Source organism: Caretta caretta, chromosome 19, assembly GCF_965140235.1.
Source record: "Caretta caretta isolate rCarCar2 chromosome 19, rCarCar1.hap1, whole genome shotgun sequence".
Lineage (NCBI taxonomy): Eukaryota > Metazoa > Chordata > Testudines > Cheloniidae > Caretta > Caretta caretta.
In genome coordinates this window covers 14,602,487-14,617,504 of record NC_134224.1, presented here as the reverse complement: position 1 = coordinate 14,617,504, position 15,018 = coordinate 14,602,487, and positions in this window count along the sequence as shown.

Here is a 15,018-nt window from a genome sequence, read left to right as displayed (position 1 = left end):
TCAGCAACTAGTCACCAGAAATCAATGTAACTCCATGTCTTTTTTTTGTCAACACTAGAGATTTGCAATTATGCTGATTGATGGCCACCAAAGGCAGAAGTCAGGGCTCTTCTCCAGTATAGTTCAGGCCTTCTCAGTGACTCAGACCACTTCTGAGTGACAGCAAAAACATTCTGTCCATAGCTAGCACTCTACCACTAGCTTATTCCCTGGAGTAACTGAGTGAATAGGCTACCTATGGTCCTCCAAGCCACACCAAATCCAACATCCGTGACACTAACCCATGGGCCCCAGCCCAGCCCTCTTGGATCCATGCTGTGTATAGATGTATACTTTATTTCTTTAAGATACTGTTTCATTCAGGGCTAAATCCTGCCCTTCAGTCTCCCCCCCATATCACCTTGTATCTGGGGTGGGGTGGGTGGGGAGGGGTGGGAAATCCATGCACAAGTGAGCCTCAGAGTCCAAAGGGGCACACAACTTGGGGAGATCCTTCCACCCAGGTGCTATTGATGCTATTGTAATTCACTGCCACCAGTTTGTAATCTATTCCTCCTGGGATTAAGTTTTTCTAATGGTGCACAAGTATCCTGTATTATTGCCAGCCAGTGACCACAAGGGAGGCTGCTACATATTTGAATTTGAACCTTTGGGAAGACTTGAAAGTCAAGACCAATGAACGTTCCACGGATGCTCATCAAGAGATTCTACTTTTGTCAGGCCCAGATTTACCAATGTACACTTAGTGCACATGCACAGAGCCCCCCCACCTCAGGGATGGGGGGCGACCACTGGATTTGGGTGGGTGGCGTGGTGACCTGGCACGTGGGGTTGCAGCTACAGTCCGGTTTGGCTCAGCTTGCCTCTCCGTCATGATGGGGGAGCTGGGCCAAATTTGAATGAAGGTTGCCACACACCCCAATTTCCACAGTGCACAGCACCCCAAAATTCTTTAATTCAGCAATGAGCTCATACCAAGCCTAGTGCAGGTTTCATAAACCCTCTAAACTGATACTCGCAGTTTCAAAAATTCCAGGTGGAGGGCAAGATTCTGATATGAGTTCCGCAGCTGTAAATCTGAAGTCACAGCGCCCATGATGCCTTGCAGAAGAGAGGGCCTCTGCTCCCAGGGGTGAGATGCAGAGGCAGTTCTGGATGTAGAGGCAGTATGTGGTGGGCTCCATTTTGTGAGGGTTTAAAAACGTGTAGCAGCTGAGAGGCTGGGAGTCTTGTCTGCGCTCCATCCAGGAGGGACCCCAGCTGCAGTCCCCTGGTCTGATTCAGGAGCAGAGTGTGTATTACCATCCCTTGGTCAGAGGACAGGACATTGCTTTGTGGAGCGCCATGCCTGCCAGGAGCTACTGCTGAGAAATTGCTGGGGCTTCGACCAAGCAGGGAGCCAACGAGGCGACTGCTGGCCTTCATCAGAGCCAGCCCAGAGCCTGTTGCTGTGCCCAGAAGTGACTGAGGCTGGCATGCAGTGAAGGCAGTGTGAGTAACCTCCACTTCTGTTTGTTTGGGAAAGTGCTTTCTGGGGAAGGGGGAGAATGAAGAGATTTTAAGGCCAAGACCACACTCCAGACCTAGATGAAAAATCCACACCCCTGAGCAAAATAGTTATTCCTACCTATACTCCCATGTAGATAGAGCTACGTCAGCTGGAGAGCTTCTCCCACCAACACAGCTACTGCCTCTTGGGGAGGTGGATTAACTACGCCGATGGGAGAAGATCTCCCATTGGTATAGAAGCATCTTCATTTAAGCACTACAACGGCACACCTGCACCAATTCTGCATTTTAAGTGTAGACCTGCCCTAAGTGGCTTCCTTAAGTCTCAGAAGAGAAAAAGGAGTCTTACTGGTTAACCAGGATCCAGGGTTACTGAGCTCTGATTATAACAACTCCCAACTTCCCAGGGGCTGCACAGCTTGGATTGATCCAGAGTTAGAATGTCTCTGTCCCTTGTTGCCTTGGCTGGACTATGGTACTGTCCCGACAGAGGAGTCAAGAACTTCAAGCATGCCTGCGCCAGCAGGCGTCTAGAAGGCTGACATTCAGAGGTGTGCACACTCAGGGCTGGGGGAGCTGGTGCTGGCCTAAATGTAAATTGGATAAGTTTCATTTAAAGCTGTAAACTGCCTTTATGAATTGATTTATTGCAGGGCCCCTGCTGACTTGAAATGGTTGAGACATTTTGACCAATCTCAACCTGTTTTTCTAAGCTCTTGAGTAAAGGTGCGTTAACTGTAATCTAAGAGTATATTGTTTGTATACAGTTCATGGCTGGTTAGACCCATTGCATAGATCAGCTCCCAAGACACACCAGTGAGTGTGTACAGGGCCCAGACAGGTGAAGGCACCGCCCAAATTAATTTCCTTATAAGTAAAAGGACTGCAGCAGAAGGGTGGGTAGATAACTCCCATCGATGCACCATCACCACTGGGATACTCAGGATCTCCTTTACCTTCACCAACATAGGGTGCCCAGGCACAAAGGTGACTACTGCCTGCTCCCAATTTACCCTAGAAGTTACATAAATTTACGGAGCTAATCTAGATACACACTAATATAAATAAGAACATAGTAAGTCCACAAAGCACGTTCTACGTATGGGTTTATTAGGAACAAATCTATTGGTAAGGGTAGTTTGTGGGGCCCTATGGTAACTGATCATAGGAAGAGCCCTTTCTTCTAACACAGAACAAGGAACTTTATTTTAAGGTAAACAAGCTGATCCCTCAAGCTACAGTCCCTCTCTGCTTCACTGGAGAGCTTCTGTTTAGAAACGTCCTCACCTGCAGCCAGATGCCTGGCTTCCTACCAGAGGTTTAAAGCAACAGTACACATATCCTTACACCTCTTAGACATGCTGATAGCTGAATTATGCGTTAAGCAAAATGCAGTTACTAGGAATTAAAACAGGTGGCATCCAAGGGGAGGGAAATAGCTGCTGGGTGAGTGTAACTCCCATCAAAACTAATGATTTGTTGAAACCAGATGGGGATGTTACAACCTGAGCAGTGGAGAATTTCCTCAGGAAACCTGAAATGTTTCTATTCAGTGGTGGACAGCAGTGAGACAGACAAAAATCAGGTCAGTTTCATTCAGCAGCTGTCAGATCTCAGGGATCATGTTTCCAGTTTCACAGGCAAGTTACAAAATCACAGCTGCAGTGTGCATGGGACCATTGTACAGACGGGGCAAAGAGAAAGACACACTAAAGCCTCAAATAAATATTCCCTTGTCTCAAAAGGTCAAGTTGAGACTCCGGCTAGAAAAACAAATCAAGCAGTTACCCAGCAAGTTGCCACTTTGAGTAAAATGGAAGATCACGGGTAGTGATCAATGGCTCCATGTCTACCTGGCAGCCGGTATCAAGCGGAGTGCCCCAAGGGTCGGTCCTTGGGCTGGTTTTGTTAAATATCTCCATTAATGGTCTGGAGGATGGCGTGGATTGCACCCTCAGCAAGTTTGCAGATGACACTAAACTGGGAGGAGAGGTAGATACACTGGAGGGTAGGGATAGGATACAGAGGGACCTAGACAAATTAGAGGATTGGGCCAAAAGTAATCTGGTGAGGTTCAACAAGGACAAGTGCAGAGTCCTGCACTTAGGTTGGAAGAATCCCATGTACCGCTACAGACTAGGGACCGAATGGCTAGGCAGCAGTTCTGCGGAAAAGGACCTAGGGGTGACAGTGTACAAGAAGCTGGATATGAGTCAGCAGTGTGCCCTTGTTGCCAAGAAGGCCAATGGCATTTTGGGATGTATATGTTGGGGCATTGCCAGCAGATCGAGGGACATGATTGTTCCCCTCTATTCGATATTGGTCAGGCCTTATCTGGAGTACTGTGTCCAGTTTTGGGCCCCACACTACAAGAAGGATGTGGAAAAATTGGAAAGAGTCCAGTGGAGGGCAACAAAAATGATTAGGGGACTGGAACACATGACTTATGAGGAGAGGCTGAGGGAACTGGGATTGTTTAGTCTGCAGAAGAGAAGAATAAGGGGGGATTTGACAGCTGCTTTCAACTACCTGAAAGGGGGTTCCAAAGAGGATGGCTCTAGACTGTTCTCAGTGGTAGCAGATGACAGAACGAGGAGTAATGGTCTCAAGTTGCAGCGGGGGAGGTTTAGGTTGGATATTAGGAAAAAGTCTTTCACTAGGAGGGTGATGAAGCAATGGAATGCGTTACCTAGGGAGGTGGTGGAATCTCCTTCCTTAGAAGTTTTCAAGGTCAGGCTTGAGAAAGCCCTGGCTGGGAGGATTTAGATGAGGCTGGTCCTGCTTTGAGCAAGGGGTTGGACTAGATGACCTCCTGAGGTCCCTTCCAACTATGATATTCTATGATTCTGTGATAATGGGGCATCTGCAGATGTAGCATATTGGCTCAGGTCAATATATCCTCTTCTGCATCACATTTGTCCGGGCTAAATAAACGCTGGCTTTTCATACTTAATTTGGTATTTGAATAGGAACTGATCAGCACACATTATGGCTTTTCTACCTTTAATTTTTTCTAATGAAATCGGTACCATGGACCTAAATGGCACCATCCTCTCTTCCCACATAAGATGCAATATATCTTCAATGACACTCTGGTCTCCTGCCATATAAAGTATAATATGCCCTAAACAGCTCCCTTTTCTGCTGCAGCCTGATCCTGGAAAGGCTTCCATGGACTTCAACCAGAGCTGGATCAAGCGCCTGCTACAGAACACAACAGGGGTGGTTTTCTTTGTACTAATTCAGGAGTCACTCCATCTAAATCAACAGAGTCCCACCTAGGCGAATGGGAGGCAAATCCAGCCCCACAAGTCCTGTGCTCACCTTAGACCTGGTTCTGATCTTTCCTCTGGTGTATCAGAGTCAGGAGCAATGCTATCAACACCAGGATGTAAAATGTATGTGAGTGAGAGCAGAATCAGGCCCAGGTTTTTCCCATATGTTTCTACTAGGGCCTTTGTCACTGGCTGGGAGTGGAGAAAAATCCCAGTGTCCTCCACCTGGAGCTGGACTCATTATGCTCTTTCTTAACCATAGTTGTGTTTCAACAAGCATTTTCTCCTTCATGACCGTACCCGCAACTCCACTAGCTGTCCAGAGTGCATCATCCACATTATTAACTTCAAGAGGTTTCTCATGGTTGGTTGCACATAATGAGAAGCCTGCCTCAGTACAGATGGATCCATTTTTTGTTGTCACCAGCAGAGTTGCCAGGCCTCAGGGTTAAGAGTTTATTAATTATTATTATAATCATTGTGGCATTCCTCTGATCCAGGGGGCTGAGCTGTGAGAGTAGGCACCGCACTGAACACTGTATCCCTGAGCAGAGTTAAACCAGGTAATTCCACATAGATACTGTGTTCCAGGGAGATCCAGAACCAAGGCTTTAGCTATGGTCCACCCCCCGCTGATGCTTCTGTTGTCTTGCCTCAGAACACTAAGGAACAAGAAAGCTGGCAAAGTAATAAATGAGGGACAGATCAGGACTCCAGGCACAGCCCAGGGCAAGGCGTAAATTGCTCCACTGGGATGTGCAGAGCCCCAGAGACTTAACTATCTCAAGACGCAGTTAAGGTTGAAAATACGTATCAGTATCTTAAGGTTAAACAACCGTAGAGGGATGTTGTAATTATCCCCAAACCAGGCATGACAAACCCAGGACATTCAGAGTTTAGGTTACAGTTAAAAGTAATCCAGACAGGGTGCGGCATTGGAAATGCACAGCTAGGGCCCTCAAACAGTCTTCACTCTGTCCTGTAGTGGCACCACATGTCTCTGATTAAGGCATTTTAGTGTTAGTGATTCCAGAGGGGATCAAAACTATTTTTAAAGGCATGTGGCGTCCGCGACCCACCTCCCCCCATGGTGTCAACAAGTTTACAATGGAAATAGATTGTAATTGAGATAAAGGAAAACAGAGGGAAGATAAATTGCCCACATTCACACAGTGGCAGAGCTAGGAGAAAAAGCCAGGTCTTCTAACTTCTAGCCCAATGCCTCATCCACTAGTCTATATTGCCTTGCCAAACGCAGCCCCAAATCATGATACCTCCACTCCATCCCCTACCTGCACTGACTCAGCTGTACTGGCCAGAGAATAGATAGGATGAAGCCAAAGCCCTGGCTTAGTCCCCACACATTCCCCTCCCACCTGCTCTGGGAAAGGGTTTAACAGATGAACAGTGTCACAGATCAGGGCAACTATACCTGTATGCCCCCTCCCTAGTCCAACAAGTGCACCCACTCTAAGCTCCTGGCTCCCCGGCTGTCACCTCTCTTGGACAGAGACATGTGTCTCTCTCCCTCCTGACTGGGTATTGCCAGGCTGCACAGTTCCCTGCCTTTACTGTGAATTTCCCAGCAAGTCAGACTGCTTTGCTTTCCTGCCTCAGAGGCTATAAACAGCATAATTGCCCACAGTTAAGGCACCAGCCAGCTCTTTCTAGGCAAGCACATTTGTTCTTTAAATGAAAGCATTAGAGAGAAAACATATTATAAACAATAAAGGACCCTACACACAGGCTAAACGGCTTAGCAGAGGTCACCCCAACTCCAACAAGATCTCCGGTAGGAGTCAGCCCATCAAACCCCACCAAGGGCATTCTCCGGTGGCTACAAGCTTGTCCCAGAACAAGCACACTCATGAAAAGTGAAGTCTTTGCTTAGACAGCCTGGGCCTTTGATCTGGGACAAGGTAATTCGTAGCCAGTGCGTTTCTCCAGAAGGTTTAGCTTCAAAAGGCTGGTTGTTTGCATAACCAGAGGAGTTACATTTGAATAAATGGAGATTTCCCAGGAGACCCACTGGACTTTAAAAGTGCACATAGCTTCAAATAGTCCTTCGAAGCCTATAAAACTTCCCAGGGTTCACGACTCAGGTCCCCTGCAATCATACATAAACATTTTTAATACGACGAACTCCTAAGGTGCTTAAGCTCAAGTCCACAAGATTTGTCCAGAATACTGCAGGAGATGGCTATCTCTGAAACACACAGTCCATGTTTCCTCTTGGGTGCTTTGATCCAGGGTCCAGATAGACAACCCAGAGCTGTAAAGGAGGTTGCATCTCATCTGCAAGAGGCGTGTAGACCATCTCACAGCCTAGCACTAAATAATTAAAGCCAAAGGGTCAAAGTGACGGGGGGAGGATTCCTATTATTGTAATTATTATTCTAATAATAATTATTATCTATTTACTTTAACAAAGCAGCGGATGATGATCCGCCACTTGAGAATCGCTCGCCACGACTCTATTGATGAATGAAACAAAGCATAACTTATTTTCTATTAGAAAATAATTCTGATGTATGAATGTGTCAATGTTTATAATTACCACAGTAATGTATATTCCCGGCTCTTCGTGGCTAATTTTTCATCTTCATGATTATTCACTTGTTGGTGACAGTGAAGGTTTTTTCCACCTCATAAAGCGACAAGACTTGCAGGTCAAAACGGTGTAAAGGTATTTCATGTTAAAAAAAAAAAAGGAGCCCGTAAATGAAGTCAAGGAGAACAGAGTGCCATAGGTGAGATGTAATTACAAGAAGCCATTCTGCATTCTGAATCAGGCCTCTTGGTGTGGATCCAGTATGCATCTCCAGGAAACCCAGGAAGTGTAATCAATACACCTGCCATGCACCATGCAGAAAGAGCATCCTTCCATTTTAGGCACCAGATTGTCAGTAGAGCTCAGCTCTGGTTTTGGCAGAAGGTGAGGGATCTGATTATCAAAAGAGCTTAGTACGCTGGGTGCATTTGGGTGCTAAGTAGACCTGGGCAAAACACTTCAACTGAACCATATTTCATTAGAACATAAAGATCTGTTGAAACTGAAACACTTTGCAAAACTAGGTCAATTTCGCCAGATTTACATTTAGGAAGAAAACGGGGGGGGGGGGGGATCTGACAAAGTCAAAATGTCCCATTTTGATATCACTGGGATGAAATGTTTCAGGTTTTCATTCGTGTGACCCATGCGCTGCTTCACATGGAAGAGGCAGGAAGACACCCTGCTAGCCATATCTTTTGTCACCCCAGTGGCACTTTGGTGAAAATTGAGTGCCCACACACATCCTCTGAGGCTTCAGTCTAGTGCCATTCCCACAACCCTAAATCTTTAAGGCAAATCATGCAGTCCTTACTTAGGTACCGATCCTGCAAACACTTATGCTGGTGAGTAATTTTTCTCATGCAAGTAGGTCAACAGGACTATTTTGTGAGCAAAGTCACTCCACATGCATGTGTGCGTGTGTGTAGGATTGGGAATTTAGTTTACTCTGTCCAGGCTCAGACCAAACCTCGCAATGAAATGAGCAGTTTGTGCACAATCTGAGGTCTCAATTTTAAGTTTAGGTACTCCCCTTAAGTAATGGGTGGCATTGGCAGCAATCCAGGAGTGAATTGTGCCTCTTGGAGTCACAGCTAAGTAATCTGCTACTGGTCTCCACAACTAGTGCACGTGCCGCTTGGAACATGCTTCCCACAAACATTCGTACCGCTAACACTCAATTGCTGCCATGTGCACAGCAGGAGCATGGAGGCAGCAAATGCATTAAAAATGCAAATGAATAATTATGTTTTGTGCTATTCACCCAGCTCTAGCCATAAGGTCATTAACAAGTTGAACCCTGCTTCAGACTACACTGGACCATCTCCAAATACAGTAAAATAGGAACAAAATCTGTTCCCCCACACTGAATCTAGCATCACGCTCCTGAAGCCAAAGGAGCAACACAGCTGCAAAACCATTGTAAGTAGGGGAGAATCAGGACTCGTGTGGCTTGGTGTGAATTTTGCCTTTTCCAACAACACAGACACAGTAGACTCACTCTCCTTTGCCGGGTTAACCTGCTGCTCAAACATCCTGGCTCTCTCTTGGTGGTCATTGGTCTCCTGGGCTGAATGTGAAATTTCCATGTCATCTTACAGATGGACTCAAAAGAGTAATCAGTTTAAGAACATAAATTGGAGTTGGAGTTGGTGTTGGTCCTGCTTTGAGCAGTGGGTTGGACTAGATGACCTCCTGAGGTCTCTTCCAAACCTAATATTCTAGGATTCTAGGATAAGAATGAGAACCCATACTGGGATAAGAACCCATACTGGGTCAAACCAATGGTCAACCTAGCCCAGCATCCTGGCTTCCGACAATGGCTAGTGTCAGATGCTTCAGAGGGAATAAACAGAACAGGGCAATTATCAAGTGATCCATCCCCTGTCATCCAGTCCCATCTTCTGGCAGTGAGAGCTTTAATGCTACCTGGACCATAGGTTGCATCCCTAACTATCTTGGCTACTAGCCATTGGTGGACCTATCCTCCCTGTATTTATCTAATTCTTTTCCCGACCCTTGTCCCTTGATTCTGGGATTAAATATCAAGGCAGTGCAGCAAGGTACACTATAGCCATATTTATGATAAGTACTGTAATGTACACGCCACACGACATAGGGAGCTCGGCAACCATTTTACTGTGCAGATTCATTCAATCTGAAGCAAGGGCTGGACAGAAATGACTGTCTTTTAAAGTGATGCTGCTAATTTGAAATTGGTTCAATAACACTTCCGCTGCTAAACTGCATTGCAATTTCTCTCATGGCCAAATTCTAACATTTGGGCCAATTCTTCAGTGCGTGTAAATCATGCCACTGAAGTTAATGCAGCTGTACTGATATACACCAGTGGTGGACCTGGCTCTTATTATTTATACATCAGTGTAAATCCTCTGACTTCAGTAGAACCATTCCAGCTTTACCTTGGTATAACTGAGATCAGTATCAAGCCCCAGAAGGATAGTTAAGTTCTGTAAGATACAGCTAATGGTTATATCACCAGCAATTCCGTCCTCTGGCTGTTTTATGGGAACATTTTCTTTGTGGGTTTCTAGATTTTTCTAGCACTAAAAAGAAAAGACAAAAACTGTCTCAAATTCTCACTGCACGAAAACACCTTGCTGCAGAAATGTCTATTTGCAATCAAGGAAGCATCTCTCTGCTTGAGGATCGGCTGGATGTTCTGAGTGGGAAACACCCCAAACAGATGTCTTGCAATTAGACGATGATGAGAGATTAATGCTGTGTAGTCTTACTTCCATTTCTACCAAGCAGTGCCTGCTCCCTTTAGAAAAGACTAATATTTTTTCCAGGAATATATTTAGCAATAATGTTCGCACTCCTGTATCCTGGATCTTTCATAGTTAACCATTGTTGGGTCTGCTGATTTATTTGGAGCTGTTTAATTTTCACTATTTTCTTTGGTATGCAGTGATGGCTCAATGCAAAACAACACATGTCTTCTCCCACTAGTGAATGGTCTGACTGTGGGGTGAAAGCCTGACCCCACTGGAGTTTGCCATTGATTTCAGTTGGGCCAAGATTAGAGCTGTAAAGTTACTCAAATCTGTGCAACATTAAGCCCCCAATTCCTTATTAACAGAGCTGAGCAAATAACTGATTTTTCAGTTCAGCCTCCAAACACAGCTTGACACGATTCAACATGGATTCACAAAATGTTTCAGTTGAGCCAAATCTGCATTTTTTTTTTGAAAAAAAAGTCACTCAAAAAATGTCACCCAAGCTCTACTTATTACTGGCTAAATTGTGGCATTGAGCCACAGGCACTAATGGGGGTGGCGCACTGAGAGGAATTCAGCCTCAGAGAAGCATGGGGCCTGCTAGAGATTCCTGGTTATGCTGCAGGGACGGCCATCTGCCACACTACTGCAGCTTTCCCAAGGAGGCAGGGAGTGAACCACAGGCTTTGAATAATGCTTTTATTCAACCATTATGGGGGAAGTTTGAGAAGCACAAAAGGAGCTAGGCACCAAGCTCCTACTGACTCTCATTGGGTATCTCACTGCCCTTTCTGCCTTTGATGGTCTCCCCTACACTGACAATAAAATGCAGGAATTCAGATGCAGCGCCCTGCTCAGAGAGCCGCCACAACTCCATCTCCATGACTCTGTGGCCTACACTTCCAGCACAACCAGGAACCTCTAGCATTCACAAGATGGTGCTGTGGCATGACCACTCAAGCCATGCAGCATGCACACCCCCAGGCAACTGGCCAGGCTCTGCATCCTAGCCACCTTTCAGGCCAGTTGCTTCTACGGGGGAGCTATGCATTGGCAGCCCCTGCACTGCACTGATGGCTTGTCTACCTGGCGGGGTAATGCGCTCTACAGGGGGGTGATTTCTAAAGCCCACTAATGTGCTGCACATTAATTGGTCCATGCTGGTGGGCTTTAATGCAGTGGTGTTTGACATAGTACTATGTTAAAGCACACGAGGGAACCTTTACTGCAGGTTGTACAAGGACCAGTTAATACGCAACATGTTAGTGGGCTTAGAAATCACATTCCGTAGAGTGTATTACCTCACTTTGTAGACAAGCCCTGAGACTGCAACTCTACACTGCAAAGACAAACCTGCAGCACCGGGTCTCAGAGCCGGGGCCAATTGACTTGGGCTCGCGGGGGTTGGGCAGCAGGGCTAAAAATAGCAGTGTAGACGTTCCTGCTCAGACTGGAGACTAGGCTCTGAAACCCGGTGAGAGGGATGGGTCTCAGAGCCTAGGGTCTTTTAATCAAGTGTAGACATACCCTCTGTGACTGCAATACCTAGCTCTCATTCATGCTGAACGAGAGAAGAGGAAACTTCACCCTCCCTCCCATGTTATTGCATAAGGGGAAGGAAGCCCATGATTTTGCCCTAAATGTGGGTCACATTCATGGCAATGGAGCTACTCCAGATTTACACCAGTGAAATTAGAGGAGTAACTCCAGGGTTGCAAGTGAGAGCAGCTCTTGGCCCCATATTATTAGACTGAAACCAGAGTAATTCAGACTGCCTGGGTTGACAGAGACTTGGAATGAGGCCATCTTTAGAGTTCACTAGTAGACAGTTTTTCAAACCTACCTTTAAATTAAACAGCAGCTCCTAAGGACCAATTTAAAATCTATTTTTATTTCCCACCCCGGAAGCCTAGAAAAGAGTTTTTGAAGAAAGCCTCTTTCAAAGTCTCTGGTGACTCGACTAATTAAATCAGGAATCTTACATGGAAATAAATAAATAAAAATACATATACGTATATACACACACACTGTTGTAGCCTCAAATTTGATCTGCCATAAAAAGAAAGTAGTCCATTTTAAAGTCTTTTTTTGTTTATTTGTTTCATCCTTTGCAAATTCATGAGATTCTAGGAAAATTGCTAAAACAAATTGCTAAGAATGACTTCTTGCTTTACAAAATGGCACTTGCTGTTCTTGAAACACCAAATAATTTAAGGACATAGTGCACATAGCTATGAAATAGGGATGACTTTGGTCATCTGTGTACTGTAGCTTTACATTTCTAGGCACTTTCCCTCTGTGCAGAGTTCAGCAGGCATTTTGTTCCCACACTTGGCTCTCTCCTGGATACTTTACCTTTAGTTCTTTCTTCTTGTTATTTTTTGCTAATCTAAAATCAATGTCATTTTAGACTGAAAGTGCATATATTGCTTTTTATGTACAAAAACATCATTAGCAAAATGATTTAACACTAATACTTTGCATTTCTAAAATGCCTCCTACATCAACATCTAAAGGTAATCCATAGACGCTAATGAGTGGAGCTTCATGACACCACTGTGAACTAGACCTGGGGACATTTAATATCTCCATTTAATAGACTGAGAAGATGGGGCACAGAGAGATTAAATGATTTATCAAAGGTCAAGCAGGACATTTTCAGAAAACCCAAGAGCGGACCTAGATCTCTTGACTCCTGGCCTTGGGCTTTAAGCAGAAGCCCATCCTTCCTCCCCGCAGGATCCCCTTCTGCCATGCCTAGATATGTTCTGTTCTTTATTGCCATCTGGCCAACCGTGGCTCCTCCCAAGTCCCTCCCCTGGAATTCAGGCAAGTCCCAGTGGATTTCAAACTATTGCCCTGAATAGAAGGATAAACTGCTTCCAAAAACTAGGGTGCTGACCCCCAGCCAATGTCGCTTCCAAATCCGAACACAAACAGAACCTTTATGAAGGCTCTTAAAAGCTCAATAAACTCATCTGAGTCTCTACCCAATAAGCTCCTTGCCTTGCTATACATGCCCACCTACATTTTGCGGTCTGAGGAGACCAAGACACAAAAGGTTTCCAGTTGCCCCTTGCTCAACATTTCCCACATACCTTGACCAATAGTCTTATGTTTAGATCTGGACTAACTATGTTCACATTCTGCTGAGCTCCATCCCATGGCATAAGGTTCACAAAAGACCATCTGCTCTGTGGAACCTCGAGGTATCCCCATATGGGCAGATCGTGTAGGTGGCATACTGTGCTTACTATCAGGAATACTTTCAATACTGTAATGAGATTTCCTACTGTACTTGCAAGTGGTAAATATTAACCTATTTAGTGGAACCACTTCATGTGGCCTCTGTTACAAGGGGCGGGTGGTAAGGAGGGGAAGTGACTTAGCTGAACGTGTACATTTGACTTACAATTTACAAACCAGACATGACAAATGTTCTATTTGCACAAGACTTTCAGTCTCCCAGCACACAAAGGGTTAGAACTAATTAATTCTGCAAAACCAAATGTCCCTGGCTGAGTTGCACCTGAAGCACTTTCCTGTCTTGCAAAGCTCTCTGTAATATTTTGTCTTTCAGATTGGCTTGTGGAGAGCAAATATCAGGCATCTCCTAAATATTATGCCTGCAAAAAATAAAAATAAAAATGATGCACCCCTTTTCACACTGATGTTTCAGTGGGGACCTGGATGCAAAAATGGCCCCTGGTTCATTTTGTTTAGAGAGGCTCTCGGAGTTAAGATGGAATTTGGGTCCAGATTATAAGCACTCCAAAGTGTGGAAGAGTTCAGATCCATTTTTTGGATGCAGATATATTTGCAAAACTTGGATTTGGATTTTGAACATATTCAAAGATCAGTGTTGTTTGAATTCAAGATTTTGGTTTGAGCCTATAAGAAGTTTTGCGGGCCCAGAGCATTGTTGTTTTAGGCATGATATTTTGTGCATGCAGCTTAAGATGTTGCTCTGAACTTAAATTTGACAAGAGAGGGATCTTCAGGCTAGCAGACAAAGGTCTAACAAAATCCAGTGTCTGGGAGTTGAAGTTAGACAAATTCAGATTATAAATAAGGTGTAAATATTTAACAGGGAAGGTAATTCACCTTTAGAACAACCTATCAGAGTTGTGGTGGATTCTCCATCACTGGCACTGTTTAAATCAAGCTTGTGTGTTTTTCTAAAAGATCTGTGCTAGTTTAAATAGGAATTATTCTAAGAAGTCCTCTGATCTTTTTTAGACAGGAGCTCAGACTAGATGATCACAATGGTCCCTTCTGGGTTTGTAACCTTTGAATCTATGACTGGTTGAAACATCAGTTCTGAATTCCTGCCTCACCCTCAGTTCTATCTTGTTACAAAACATTCATCCTAATAAGAAACAAACTCTTTTATTTTGTTTATTTCTGTATTGCTACATAAAGAGCCAGATCTTCAGCTGATATAAATCACTGATGCTGCAATTCAGTGGACCTATGCTAGAATACACCAATTGGCAGTGTGCAAAGGTTCAGGTAATGATACCAATCTGGCCCTATAGCTGCTGTTAAAGCATATATATTTGAGTGCACCCGCTCTTTATAGATAGAGAGAGTGACAGAGAGAGATGAGAGATGGGGAACAGCCAAAACCAGCAAAGGAACCAATGTACAATTAGACATGTATGCTCAAATAAATTGGTTAGTCTGTAAGGTGCCACAAGTCCTCCTTTTCTTTTTGCAGATACAGACTAACACGGCTGCTACTCTGAAACCTGTACAATTAGACTGATCTAATTGTTTCCAATTGTTTCCAATTGTACCCGCTGCACAAAAGCCCTTTGGGGAAGGAACTGTCTTTTTAAAGAGCATGTGCCTACTACTGTAATACAAATAATGAACAGTAAGAAAAAGAATTTCAAAGACACGGTTTGGGGTAAAAGATTCCTAATGTATAATTTACCTT